Source organism: Cupressus sempervirens, chromosome 1, assembly GCF_028749045.1.
Source record: "Cupressus sempervirens isolate cs-2001-9-10 chromosome 1, ASM2874904v1, whole genome shotgun sequence".
Classification (NCBI taxonomy): domain Eukaryota; kingdom Viridiplantae; phylum Streptophyta; class Pinopsida; order Cupressales; family Cupressaceae; genus Cupressus; species Cupressus sempervirens.
The window spans coordinates 46,170,285-46,186,244 of record NC_143118.1 but is presented as its reverse complement, the minus strand read 5'-3'; positions in this window follow the sequence as shown (position 1 = coordinate 46,186,244).

Sequence of the window (15,960 nt, the reverse complement as noted above, 5' to 3'; positions counted from 1 at the left end):
AAAGTAAACCAACAATTCCAAACAAAAAATATAACCATGCACATAGATAACTCATAATATCATTATTTGTTAACTATGGAAACCCTGGTCAAGGGAGAACTCTAGGGGGGATGATACCCACTAGATGATTCACTAAACAATAGGATCCTGTTAAGGATATTGACCCTGTTAAGAGTCAATGTAGTACATATAGTATCTCAAGTCCCTATTAGGATACTAGGACTTGTTAGAAGCCTCAACCTTGTTAAGAATTGGTAGAAAAAATACAATGTATGCAAGAAGAGCACACTGCCCTAACATGAAATTATATAGTTTGATTCTTCACAAGATACACACACACACACACACACACACACACACACACACACACACACACACACTTTTTGTCTATTGTACTTTGCACTTGTTTTGATCATACATCAAAATTCACATAACATAAGGCTCACAAATGTTTCAAGCTCTCTGTACAATAGTTCACATCACATAACACTTTCTTGTCTATCATAGATAACACACTTATCTGCACAAGATAAGATCTTTACTTATACCTTGCATAATTACAAAACTCCACTCAGTTGGCCTTCATGTGTTTACACACTTGACATAATATAAAATAGCTTATGGAATAATATCCAAATAGTCAACTCACCATAACTTAGTAATTATTTCATAAGCAAAATAATTCCTAAGGCTGCACAATCTAGTTCTCTTCTATGCTCTATTCTACACTATTAAATGCCCACACTGGTATTTTAATCATAACTCATGTCATACTATCCATACACATTTTCTCACTGGCACACATCATCAAGATGTTGTCATGAAGCTTTCCTCAATTACACATTAGCTAACTCTCAATGAGTCACCCATACACTAAACATCTATTCTCTATGCTGTTGTAAACTAACACTTAGATAATTTTCTAACTCTAAATGCATAAATGGAATGATGAATGTATGTTGCCATAAATGAAAATCATCAAGACATTCATTTGAACATATTTCTAACAATATACCCCTTTGGCATTGATGGCAACATTTGGGAAAATTTGCTAAGTCCCAAAATGATGTTGTACATAACAAAAATAAATAAAAGTAACTACACACAATTACCTTCAAAACATAACAATTTTATTCATGTTTTGATGGATCATGACATTCCTTATCACTCCTTTACATTGATACATACATAAGCTCCCCCTTACATATACATGTACGTCTATACAATTTTTCTTCTACATAATACTCCCCCTTTGACATCAATGGAAAATGTTTCAAAAACTATATCTACAAAACTTTGTTACCTTCTATTGATCAACTAGTTATTCTAGAAATGCAATCTACAAAAATCATGTTTCAACTTGTCAAAGTTCTTCTTCCAGTTAACTTTGACTGTATCAGATATACTAATGAGTGGACAATGTGCATAAGATGCTACTTCAACTATGCTCAAGTCAGTATAGGAAAACTTGTCATAGGATGTCTTAGTTGCAAGACACTTCTCTAATTCCCTGTGCAAAATGACAACTTTGGATGATAAGTGTTCTTTAAGAATAGAGAATGTCCTTAATACATTTTCCTTATCAAACTCAATTCTTTTGATAGCATTGTGGATCTTTTCTACCTCAGCTTTGAAATCTTCAATTCTGGCCTCTAGTTGCTGCAATATGGTAGTGAGTATATGAAGCTCACTCATTTGGCCTTTGATCTTGTTATCAAAATATGATAGGTAACTATATGACATCAAACATTATCCATACAACTTGTTACCTTCATCTATGATTCTCCTCAAATCTTTTATGCAAACATCTAAGGTTATCAGATCATTTCTAACATTTGTTCATAGTATATGAAATAGTGATGCATCATGCTTTGCCTATGCTTGCGCTAAAGCTACTTTTTCTAGAGTTGTGAATTTCCCATCAAAGATATTCACCACCTCTTTAGAATTTACTTGCAAGTTTGGATTGACTACAGTTGTGGTAACTATCTTCTACAATCAATCCAAGACTTCATCTAGAGTTTTCTCCAAAGACTTCACATATTTGTTCTTCTCAAATAGCTTGCTTAAGGTGCTCATCAGTCCTTTATGATCTTCCTCATCTGATGGAATTGATACTGCTACTGATGTTACTACTGAAGTTACCATAGGCATATGTAAAACTACCCTTTTCTTCTCTTCCTCAATTTTCTTCTTATCTTTAGTTTCTTTTCTTGCATCTTCTTCTTCTTTCTTCTTCTTTTCATCTTCTTATCTCTTTTTTTTTCTTCCTCTTCTCTCTTCCTCCTTTTTTCTTCTCCCTTTTTCTTTTTCTCTTCTACCTTTCTTTTCTTTTCTTATTCTTCATCATCATCAAAGCTAGTGTATGTAGTGATATTTCCAACAATGGATTGGCCAAATACTACAAAATGATTCTCCTTTATATCTAAAGTTATGTGCATACTATACACTTTCATGGATTTAGCACCCATAACAATTTGAGGTGGTGAAGGTGCTTGCTATGTCTCCTTTGCTTCTTCCTCTTCCCTGTAAGGTGTATGTATTTGTACATATACTAGGCTATCAGGCTTTGACTGCACACTCACCTTAGGCATTGTAGTCATATAATTTACAATTGCCTCCTCTATTTCTTTCCTTACATCCTCATAATTGCCTCCCATAAGAAGAATTTATCTTCTTTTGCTCCTCAGCAAGGGCTCAATATCCTTCAAAATTATATCTAAGTCCTCTTTGGAGTCAACATCACACAATTTATTTACTAACATGATCCTCATACTTGGATCCTTTTCTAACACTCTCTTCTTCTTATTAATTAACCTATTGTATAGGTCTTCAGGTCTTATTCTATATATTCTCAACTTCTTGTTCCTCATAATATAATTATCTAACTACCTTCTATCCATATTTCTATACATACTATAATACTTATTTAACTGTACAAAATTATCATCATTAATTAACTGCATGTTTAGATTCTCTACCTTGGGTTTCCAAGCTCTTTTTCCAACTATTGTTCTAGCTTCCTGCACATCTTGTTCAATAGGTTTATCATTAGACTCATCCTTAGAACTCTCTAAACTTCTTACTTGTATTGTATTTCTCCTTTTTCCTGGTCCACTAATGGTTTTCTTGACCCTTTCTTGATTGATGGTGAGGTTCTTGCTTCTCCCTTACCGATCTCTCAAACGTTCTGTATGTAACAAGTGCTTCCACCTTTGTCTACCTCCTAAGCTATTCATCCCTTGTTCTAACTGGTTGCACTTGTGTAACTATTGCATAAGGTACAATAGGGGCCTACACACAAGTTTGTGCTAATGTCACTCCTTTTTAAGGTTCTACAACAACAATAGGAGTCATGCTAGATTCCTTAAGGATGGAATCTATTTCTTTCTCTACCTTTCTCTTATTTTCCATGTTGTAGAGTTCTGAATGAACTCTCATCTTATCTTCATAAATACCCCATCTAGAACATTCTGAGTCCTTTTTTGACTAGAGTATGATCTACACATACCCTTCTATGAGCTCAACATTCATCTCATATCCCATAGGCTCTATAAATTTGACTCTTGGTATCACCGCTTCCATGCAGGTGTTATCTATTTCCACCATGAAACATAATTCTTCTTTATACTTCTCTATCATTGAGGGAGGTATTATATACCTCAATTTCATTTCTAACTAGAAGTTCTTCATCATCCTATCAATGTCAACATCTCTAACATTTTTTGGCTTAGATCTATAGAATTGAGTCACATTTTCATTGTGCACTTGCTACTATCCTAACTTATCAATCCAGGAAACTTCCTTGTAGAATAGAAAAATACATGAGTCAATAGAGACTCAAACCTAAAAACTGCATTCTTAGTTTTCTTATTCTTTGCAATGTTATCCAATAGTTGCAATCAGACAATTTCACACAAATTAAATTTTCTTCCTTGCATATCCATTACATAAGTTGCATGCATAAATCCTATTGGTACTGAGTTAATCCTTGATCCATGTTTTAAATTTTACCCTAATATCTTTCTTGGTAATTTTACCCCTTTTTTCTTGAATAGTATTGACCTTCATGTTTCTTCCATCAAACCTCATGTTTAGGTTTGTCTCAACCATATTCCTAACATTCTTCTCATTAACATGATTGTAGCCTTCATTACTCAATCCTGTGACCTTGTAAATTAGGTCATTGCCAATAACAATCTTTGCATCACCTAGCTACAACAAATCATCATATATCCTACTCAAAATGATTTAGGTCCAATCATGATTGTCAAACTTTATATAAACATATACCTTACAAAATTCAAATATTCTAGGTGTGCATACTCAAAATTCAAGGATAAGTCATTGTTGAACATGGTTCCTAGGTCTAAATGAATTTTGTCATCACCTATACTCTCTATTTTATAGTGAATATAACTTTTAATATCCTCAATATGTAACATATTTTTTGGAACTTGTAAAATGCACCCAATAGAACATCCAATAATGAAACAAATAAATGTTTCTTAAATTCATATTGTGCTCTATCACACACATCATACACATTTTGACTAACCATTGAAATTGTGACTGTAAACACTGAAATACTAGATTCAAACTTCAAAAAAAACCTTAAAAATGCAATTTAGGGCTTTTGCAACTATCCTCTTTACAATCTTCACTTCACACCTCGATTTTTTGTCAAATCACTCTTCTATTCGCACAAGACACTTCACATGAACACATGGTACATACAATCATGCTTGCGATCCTTAAATCATTTCAAATCACACTACGCATTAAATGTGTATCTTCCACATATTCAAATACTATCTTTGTTTACCACTAAGCTTGATTTCTCAATTCCTGCTCACTGTAATCATATTAAGACTTGTGCACTTGACCATAGCCTTCTCTCTATGTCCTTAATCATATTTCTCTCCAATTAGACATCCAAGTCCTGTCTTGTCATATGAAGGTCTCTGGTGAAATATCTATTGATCTATCTTTTCATTATTGGAATAAAGTTTCTCTAACTTTTTCTTAGCTTGAGTTAACTCTCCTTTCACAAAAATGTTGTACTTTTCTAACTCAACATGTTCAATATTGATATTATCTAGTTCAGATGTAACTTGACTTAACTATGATCTAAGATCTACATTCTCAGTTTGTAGTTTTGGTTCATTCTTACCACCATTTTTCGTAAGACTCAACTTAAGTTCAATGATTTTTATTTCATGTTTCAAGATCTCATTTTCCTTCTAAAGATCTCCTACTTCATCATTATCACTAGTCAACACAATTGATTCCTTGCCAAATTCCAAATCATTAATCTTATCTTTTTACTTCCAATGAAAATTTTTGCATCTTCATATCTATCTCTTAGGTTATCTCTTTTTCAGTAAGAAGGTCAATTTGCTCAAGAGCTTCTTCTACATTTTTCTTCAACTGTTCCATACCTTTAGGGATTTTACTCAAGATATTAAACTTCTTCAAAGTAACTAGGCTTTGATATCAATTTTTAGAAATAGATAATATTGAGAGGGGTTGGGGGGGGGGGAGGGGCGGGAGGAGTGGGGGTGAATCAGTATTCTACAAACTTCTTCCCACAACTGAATATTCTTAATTAATTTATAACTTGCATATGAAAGTAAATCAATAATGCTAAACAATAAATAGAGAAATGCACATAGATAACTCGTAACACCATTATTTGTTAACTAGGGAAACCCTAGCCAAGGGAAAACCCCATTGGGGATGATACCCACTAGATGATTCACTAAACAATAGGATCCTATTAAGGATATTGAATGTGTTAGGAGTCTATGAAGTACATATAGTATCTTGAGTCCATGTTAGGAGACTAGGCCTTGTTAGAAGCCTCAAGAAGAGCCCACTACCCTAACATGTAATTATACAATTTAGTTCTTCACAAGATAGATATACATAAAATAATTTTTGTCTATTGTACTTCACATTTGTTCTGAGCATACATTAGAATTCACATCACATAAGGCTCACAAAATATTTCAAGCTCTCTATACAATAGCCTGCATCACATAACACTTGCTCATCTATCATAGATAGCACACTTATCTATGCAAGATAAGATCTTTACTTATACCTTGCATAATTACAAATCTTTTCTCAGTCGGCCTTCATGTGTTTATACGCTTGACATAATATAAAATAGCTTATGGAATAATATCCACATAGTCATCTCATCATAATTTAGTAATTATTTCGTAACCAAAATAATTCCTAAGGCCATACAATCCAATTCTCTACTATGCTCTATTGTGCACTATTAAATGCCCACATTGGTACTTTAATCATAACTCACGTCGTACTATTTGTACACATCTATGAACTGGCACGCATCATCATGATACTATCATAAATCTTTCCTCAATTGTACATGAGCTAACTCTAAATGAGTTGTTCGTACACTTAACATCTGTTCTTTGTGTTGTTGTAAACTATCTAACACTTAGACAAATATTTAACTCTAAAAGCATAAATGAAATGTTGAATGTATGTTGCCATAAATGACAATCATCAAGACTTCTATCTAGCCATACTGCCAAAAAAATTCTCACACTTCATGCCATATAAAAATTTCATACCATCCACCAAAAAAATCATTACAACATACTTTCTCTTCTACCTCCTTCAAGGCTTTAACTCGTGATGAGTTTTATCCTTTATCAAGGAATAGTTGTTAGCATGCCCATCATTAAAAATACAATGATCACACTATCATGGCCTCCTTACTAAAATAACACATGCATTTATAGGTTTGATTTCCAATAGAGTACCTCATCATGTTAGTTCCCAATATTGAGCTTTACCAAACACTTCTCATTAACTAGGGCTTTGTTGTCGTTTCTCAATCTTATAATCCTATATGGATATGATTGCTTCACTCTTTCTAATGGTTTAACTTCCTACACATATCTTTTGAAGTTGTTTTATATGTACTCCCATAATCAATAATCACATCACGATGTTTATTTGCCTTCCAATTAACACCTTTTTTGAAATAAACTCTTCCTAGGAATTAGTTTTTCTCTTCATTCAAAAAGGTTTTTCTTTGCATCTTCATAATGCTTAAGTTTATTTTCTTCATTTACATTAGTAAATCATGCATTAACTTTAGGTATCCTATTTATCCTTGCTTGATTTTGTAGATACTTGTACTCTTGATTTCCTTTGTCTTACTCAAAATCCTCCTCTTCGAAGCCCTTCTGAAGGTCTTCCTCTTTGTTCACTATTATTTTGGTGAAAAGTTTAGTAAGAATTGTCTCCCTTTTTGTTCTATATAGTGGGCCAAATTTTCCATTCTTCTTTTGGTCTTAATTTTGGTCTCTATGAGCTATTCTTTTTACTACAACAGCTTCCTCTCTACTTTCTTTCAATCATTTTATTTAAAATCTCTTAAATTTTCCAATAAAATTGATAGGCATTCTCAATAGAAGTCATACTAACCAAACTCAACTCCCTTAAATACTTGGCTTCAACCCATTGATATAATAAGCCATCTTATCCATGTCAACTTTATAATGTCTTTTTTCACTAATTATTTTCTAGAACTCCTATATATAGTCTTTTACTATTCTATTTGATTTATTAATCATTGTAACTTTCTGGTTAACTCTAACTCACAATCGATAAAAATGATTTACTTCTTCAAATTATTAGACATTTGATCTCATCTCATGATCTTCCTTTTTAATTCTTATTTTTTCCCAACTACACTTCTTTCCAATAGACGCTGGCATGACCTTTCAACTTAGTCTTTTCAAATTTGACCATCTTAGGATCTTCCACCTCTTATTACTCAATGTACTTCTCAACATCACATCAATGACAACATTGATATTATTGATTCGATTGATAAACTCTTATTGATCAAGATTTCTAGAAAATGTAGAAACTTTAATCTTTGGCACTTTTCCAATCTTGCAAATGATGCTCAATAATGTCACTTGGTCAAGATCTTATACTACATCATGTTATTCTTTAGCTTCATCTTTACTTTCACCCCTTCTTGGCTCAAATCCTCTATGTAGATCCTATTGAAGAGCTTAAACTTGTCTGTCAAGGGTTCTAAATCCCTCTTCTAGTACAACCTAATTTATTCTATTACCACAATTTCTTCAACATTCTAATCAATTTTCTCATAAACACAAGTTTTGGTGAAAACTACATCACATTTGGTAATCCATTTGGATAGTCAAGAACCAATTAGTGAAGGGCAATTCCTCTTAAACCCAACCCCACAAAATCAATGGTAATTAAAAGATGTGCAAGATACATAAAGATGTTAATCATTCTTATTATCTTCAATTAAACAACTTCAATTGTGAAAAATACATTTAATCAAGCACTAAAGATTCTTGCTACAACAACATATGATAAATTGTGCTCTTGGAATATGCCAAAATTAGGCCTTTAATCATCTTTGGCACCTACTTGCATAATTTGAATTTGTCAACCCTCCTCCCTAATATAGATTAGATTTCAAAAGATACAATCTAACTCCTAACTAAACAAAAAAATTCAAATTGAAAGCTCAAAATGCTCTACAATAGTTTTTGAGCATATGAGTAGAATGTTCACATTAACATCGAAGACATATATGTTGACAAGGGCATTTGAAAACATTTAATAACTCAATTAAATCATAAACTACTAAGCGTATTTTACCACAAAGGACTATAAGGTTAAACTCTTCAAATGAACTAGGAACAATTCATTAAATGCCTTCCGAAACATCAAAACCTAATGAGCACCACCAACACAAGGTCATTATTGGTAGAAACCCCACCTTAGATAAGTATCTCAAAGCTATTCATACAAAATCTTATAAACAAATTTTTGATATTTTCTCTGACTATTGGATTACTTTCTCTTATTTATTAATTAAACTAGAAATTGCAAAAACATTGTATTATGTTTTTTAATTTAATTAATAAATTAAAAAACTTAGTTGAATGGTCGATCCTTTTGGCTTGATATCCAAGTGATACCAAGAACGTTCACCAAGCATCATGCAGTGTTAAATTCAAATGCATTCCCTCGCATTCAAGGACGTGCCTAAGTGGATAAAACTACAACACAGTCCTAGGAGAGAGGCGGTTCATAAGACTTCTATAATAAACTTCCTTCCACGTATTTATTGGTTCTATTGCAGACGTCAATGATACTTCACATCCCTTCGTTGTATCTGTCGTCATCTGGACCCAATCAATCAAGTGAATCCTCTGCCACCCAAACACATGGACCACCTGATTCAACATCAATCTATCCATAGTGGAGAAAGGCAACCGTATTAATCCAAGTTTAACAGACAAAAAGACAGGTGATCCCATGTAGATGGGTTTGAACGAGTGTCAAGCGTTCTCCATTGTTATGGAGATAATTATTGTCTTTAAAACCTCCCAAAAGCATTTGGCAATAGCTTAACAGACTCTTCAGATCCATTGGGTGGGCCAATGTCATCATCTTTACTTCGCCAAGCTTGACAATGTCTTGATTTTCACACTACCTATGTTCAACTTGACCATAAAAGCATTCCTGCAATCATAATTCTTGCTTGTTACGTGATCCACCTTTTCATCGACATCATCGTACTTGGTTCTTGGATCATTCACACTCGTAAACGTAATGGCTTTTTCACCTAGGTTTTGGATCACATTTTACTTTCTACTTTCTAATTCTTAGTCCCTCTAACCTAACTCGGGGGCTAATGTTCTCGAGTTCTTATTTAACATTATTAAAACTTTACTATATACTTATATGGTCCTATTAATATCAATTTCAATGAATTTGGGAAAAAAAGAGCTTGGGAGTTAACATGCAATAGAAAACACATGGTCAATTGTGGCTCATCATCGTGTCTCCTCATTCAAACTAGATATCTCTTCATGTCTCATCATATCTCATACAAATGGTGAAGCATCCATCCCACTTGTTCAGATGTCTTTCTATATTTTTTCACATACTTTCTTCTCAGTGTGGAGCTTGTTAAAGATGTATTTTAGTTTTAGTTCCAAGACATGCTCTTGTAGCCATGTTTACAACATAAGGGTCCATTTGGTTGCTAGAATATAAATTAAGTATTGGCATTCAAAATGCTGGCTTTGGGATTCTAGAATTTGGAATCCAGACTATGACTTGAGAATTCAATTTGGGACTATTTGATTGACCAAGAATTCATTGTGAGAATACAAATTTCCTCCATTTGGTTGCACATTGTGGAATTGGAATACTAACCAAAATAACCATATGAGTTAAAAAGTGAAGGAGCATACACAACAACAATACTAATTGGGGAAGGCCCAATATTATTAAAAGTTTTGATTCACTCTAGCAGCAATGGTGATGGTATGAATAATGCTATATATAAAAATATAGTTTTTACATTGAATAGAAAGAAGGATATGCACAGTTATAAAGTGAAAGAAGTTCAAGCATTGATTCAATATACCATCATGAGAGTAAAATAAATATCACCAGTCAAACTAAGAGCTTGTGTCAACAATGATAAAATATTCAAGAGCAACAAAATAGTGAAGGAATAACACAATAGAGACAGTGACAGTCAAGTGTGTTAATAAAAAACCAAGCCACGATGGAGTTAGGTGTTGAAATAGATGGGTAAAATGCTGAAAGTCATGGCAGAAACCCGCATCAGATTATTGACAAAGCTTGATGAAACATAAGCACCGACAGATTCAATAGACGAGGATTAAGAAATATTAGAAATATTAAGACAAATAAAATGCAGATATGTATCGAGTGTCTTTGTTGTTAACAACTAGTCAAAAAAATGCAAACAAAAAAAGGTATGGAGGATATATATGAAGGTTGTGATTTGTGTGAGCAACTCCAGATGCAGTAAACATATGAGCAAGTAATAGCAGAAAAAATTTCCCCCCATTTAAAAAAATTAATTTTCAAAAATTTGTGCAAAAATAGGTGCCCCCAAATGGGCATCTAGATGTCAAACCCAATTAAATTTTACTTTAGTTGAAATCCTCATTTTCAAAAAAAGAGATTTAAAATGGGAATTAAAACAGGAATTCCAAATTACAAGTATTTTGAAGGAATTTGGAATTCTTGTTTTGGGGGTCAAATGTAGATACTGGATTCTACTTTTTCCCAATTCCAATTCCAATTGTGCGGACTCAAACAATGGATTAGAATTTTTTTAGAACTCTGAATGTCAATTCCATTCTAATTCTAGCTACCAAATGACCCCTTATAGAGTTAAGCTAGCTAGTTCTAAGTCATCTAGGAGCTATGAATCAATTACAAGGGAAATAACTATTGATAAAAGGTAAAGGATCTCATATTTTCTATGTTGTTTAGAAAAAAAAATTTTACATTGGAAAATTATTGTGATCATGGTTTTAGGTTTTTGTGGCATTTAAGGGTTGGAGGAAGAAATTGGTGGGTGTTATCACAACATATACCCCTGTCTTGAAACAAACCATCATGGCATGGACTAGAAGATATAATATATTTAGCCCATTAAACCAAACCCAAAAACAATTGTTGAAAAAGATTAGTGATAGAAACCCTTTATGATATATTGTGTTAAAGAAGATGCAAGCACTTCCAGGAGTCTACCAACCTAGCCCAAAAGATACCGCTTCCTCACTCTTCATTGTTAACATAAACATTTCCTTTATGGACAAGTAGAAATCAAGAGCATTGAATACAATAAAACATTGGAGCGTTGTGAAATGCAAACACAAGGGAACACCATTGTCACTTCAAAGTCCTCCTGGAACTATTACAACTGCCTCAAACAACACTATAAATATGAATGTGACAACAACTGATAGGTTGTATCTGTCATCTTTCTCAGCCCCACCATAACATAAATATAAAAATAGGAAACTTAAGATGCATATGGGGAAGTGTCATCACATGAGTCAACTCTAAGATTACCTAAAAGCTCCTCTGGACCTTGTCCCCCTAGTGACTCTACGTGGAATCAAAAATACTTTCACAAAGAAAAGGAAACCAACTATGCAAGACCTCAATTGAGCATCATCTCATGCTCTATCTTGGCCTTTACTAGCACTCAAGGTATGGGAAATTGATCCAATTATCTTATTAATGTTTGAATTCATTCTTGAATTTTATTAAGTTGTCACTTAATTAAGTCAAATTACAATGAGTTATGTTAGCAGTTACTTAGGGCCCTGACACCCATTGTAAGACATTTCCCCCCTATAAACCTAAATAACCTACCCTAATGAACCATGAACAAAGAAAATAAAATGGATAAATCAATTCCACAAATGATTATCATAAAACAATAATAGTGAAATTCACCAAAGTATAATAATGGAGCATAGGAAAGAAAATCACATCCATAGAAGAATCTAGTATCCATCTCAATATAACATCTCAAAAGATAATTCATCCCATAATAGTTATCTCACAATCATAATAAAATCCATAGAGCTCATAATACGAGAACGTCAATGATAAGCCGACATCAATATCATCCATCTCTAACATGGAATATATGACCCATAAAGATAACCATCAATATCATGGATCAAATTTAAACAACATAATCCATAAATAAAACCATCCAAAACATAACACAACATAAATGATAACATAAGGTGACTAGGTAAATTAAGCATAACAAAATAAAAGTTGTCAACCGTTGCAGCTAAAAGATGATGCATATGACCTGTCATTCATTACCACACTCATATTTACAATGTCATTTGCAATAGTCATGACCATTCCAAGAGGACATGAGAGCGAAAATGACATTTTTATTGAGCTTCATTTTGTATGATGCTAAAAAATAGAGATCCTTTCGAATCTCTCTCTTGAAAAGATGATCAATGACCAACTCTAAGGTTTCAAATGGTTGTTTTTCAACCTGCTAGGTTCCAACCAATCTGCACACGTTTTTTTGAAATGTAATGACAAAGACATATATTTTTGTATTTTTTTTTTATGATGAATGCAATTCATCAATGCGACTATATGAATTCCTATTTTAACTAAGTGTTTGAAAAGAAAATAGCAAAGATAGAGTAATAAGAGATTTTAAGAAAATTGTTGAAAGGGAAATTCCTAATAGACATAAGCCAAAGTAACTTCACATCTGTGAGTTAAATTATCAAAAAGATCTTGGTAGAAAACCAATGAAATTAACAACAGGTCTCACACTCCATCCTAGCCTTTATTAGCACTCAAGGTATATAGGAAAGGAATCCAATTATCTTATTAATGTTTGAATGCATTCTTGAATTTTATTATGTTATCACTTATTAAGTCAACTTACTATGAGTTATCTTAGCAATCACTTAGGGCCCTGACACTTATTGTAGGCCACTTCGCTCCTATAAACCTAAATAACCTACCCTAATGCTCCATGAACAAAGAACAGAAAATGGATAAATCAAATCCACAAATGATTATCATAAAACAATAATTGTGAAATTAACCAAAGTATAATAATGGAGCATAGGAAAGAATATCACATCCATAGAAGAATCCAGTATCCATCTTGATATAACATCTCAAAAGATCATTCATCCCATAATAGTTATCTCAAAATCATAATAAAATCCACAGAGTCTCATAATATGAAAACATCAATGATAAACCAACATCAATATCATCCATCTCTAACATGGATTATATAACCCATAAAGATAACCATCAATATCATAGATCAAACATAAACAACATAATCCATAAATAAAATCATCCAAAACATAACACACCGTACATGATAACATAAGGTAACTAGGTAAATTGAGTGTAACAAAATAACAACTATTAACCATTACAACTAAAAGATGATGGATATAACCTATTAGTCATTGCCACACTCATATTTACAATATCATTTGTGGTAGTCGTGACAATTCCAAGAGGACTTATAGAGAGACAATGATGTTCTTGTTGAGCTATCGTTTTGCACAATATTGATCAGTAGAGATCCTTTTGAATCTCTCTCTTGAAAAGTTGATTAATGACAACCTTCAAGGTTTCAGATGGTTTTCTTTCAACCTAATGGGTAACTCAATTGAAGATAAATGTGTGTGTTCATGAGGAGGCATTTGCTAGTTCCAACCAATCTGCACACCTATTACTAAAATGTAAGCACAAAGAGATGTATTTATGTATTTTTTGTTTTATGATGAATGCAATTTATCAATGCAACTATATGAATTCCTATTTTTAAAAAGTATTTGAAAAGAAAATAACAAAGATAGAGTAAGAAGAGATTTTAAGAAAATTGCTGAAAGGGAAATTCCTAACATTTTAGAATATATAGTCCACCAATATGACTGAGAGAGGGGGTGGGGGGCGAGGGGGGGAGGATAAGTTATCCAATTAATATCACAATTATTAAATTTAAAAAAAAACTTAACCATATGAGTAATATAATCAAAAACCATAACAAGATACTCATGAACAATAACACTAGATATGTTAGCTAGGGAAACCCTTGGTCAGAGGGAAAACCCTAGTGGGGATGGTACCCACAAGATGATGTACTAATATAAATAATCCTTGTTAGAGGATGGACCCTGTTAGGAGTCTATAACAACATTCAATACATATTAGTCCCTGTTAGGAGACTTTGAATCTCTATTAAAGATTGCAACCATGTTAGGAGTTGTGGAAGATAGCTAAACCTACTTCCCAAAAAGCTTCAAGGGAAAGACCAATGAATCCACTGTCCAAATGATCTTTATATTATTCCTTGTAGAATAATAGAAATGAATAGTACTCCCCCCTTCACTCTTTTCAATCAAACCTCAGCTCCTTCTGATCTTGTAACTAGATCACAAAAATAACATCCAATAATCCTTTGGATTGCTTACTCGCATTCAGTAAGCACTCTATTCCTTTTCTCATTTCACACTTCATACAATGAAAAAAACACATTACAAACAAGGAAAAAATCTTTCTTTTATACCATATCTTCAAAATAATTCCTTGAGTCGGCCTTGAGGCTTTCCCGATTAATTATAATAACATAATTAATTAATTACAATTACAATAGCATTGTCAACTTACAATTTATACAAAAATTCATTTATGTGATACTAAGGCTTGTGCACCTACTGATGTCACCAACAAACTATCCTCTATCACTAGCTAACCACACATCTCTTCATTACGTCTCATATATAAGATAGCTAACAAACATTAGGAATTTCTTTCCTAATACTCCATCTCTGAACTGCTCTTTATAAATTAGGTACAACTTCCATATGTCTTTGACTTATGTGCTATAACTTGAACTATGTCATTAGGTCACCATACTAAACATGTCCATGACCATGCATCACTAGAAAAAAAAAAATCTTTTTTGTACAACTATAATATCTTTGTTACTCTACGAGTCTTCATAGACTTACTACTATGTTGATATCAATGACAAAAAAAATCATGACTACAATATGTCAATACTCTCCAATGCTTAGGATACTCCCCCGAAGTAGTATCATTAGCATTCATGCTAACATAATAGACATAAGCCAAAGTAAGAACACATCTAAAACTTAAATTATCAAAAGGATTTTGGTAGAAAACCAATGAAATTAGGAGCAACTCTTCCTTAACTCCACTGATGTAGTCATTAATGGGAACTTCAATAATAACTAAAAGATGTTTCACGTTTCATCAAATCACGAGGCCATGAAAAGTGTGCTCATACAGGACAAAATGCTATGCAAGAATAATAGTATTCCTTTGCCCAATTTTTCATGATAGTGGAATTAGTTAACACAAGATAAACACCAAAACTAAAATATTGCACAATCGTACCAACACAATAAAACCATTGGCTCCATTATTATTCATGAATATTTATTCACAAACATAACACACTTTAACAAGAATAACTACACTTAGAATTGAGAGTACCAATAACATATATTATTACATCAAAATAATGGCTTGGAGTACATATTA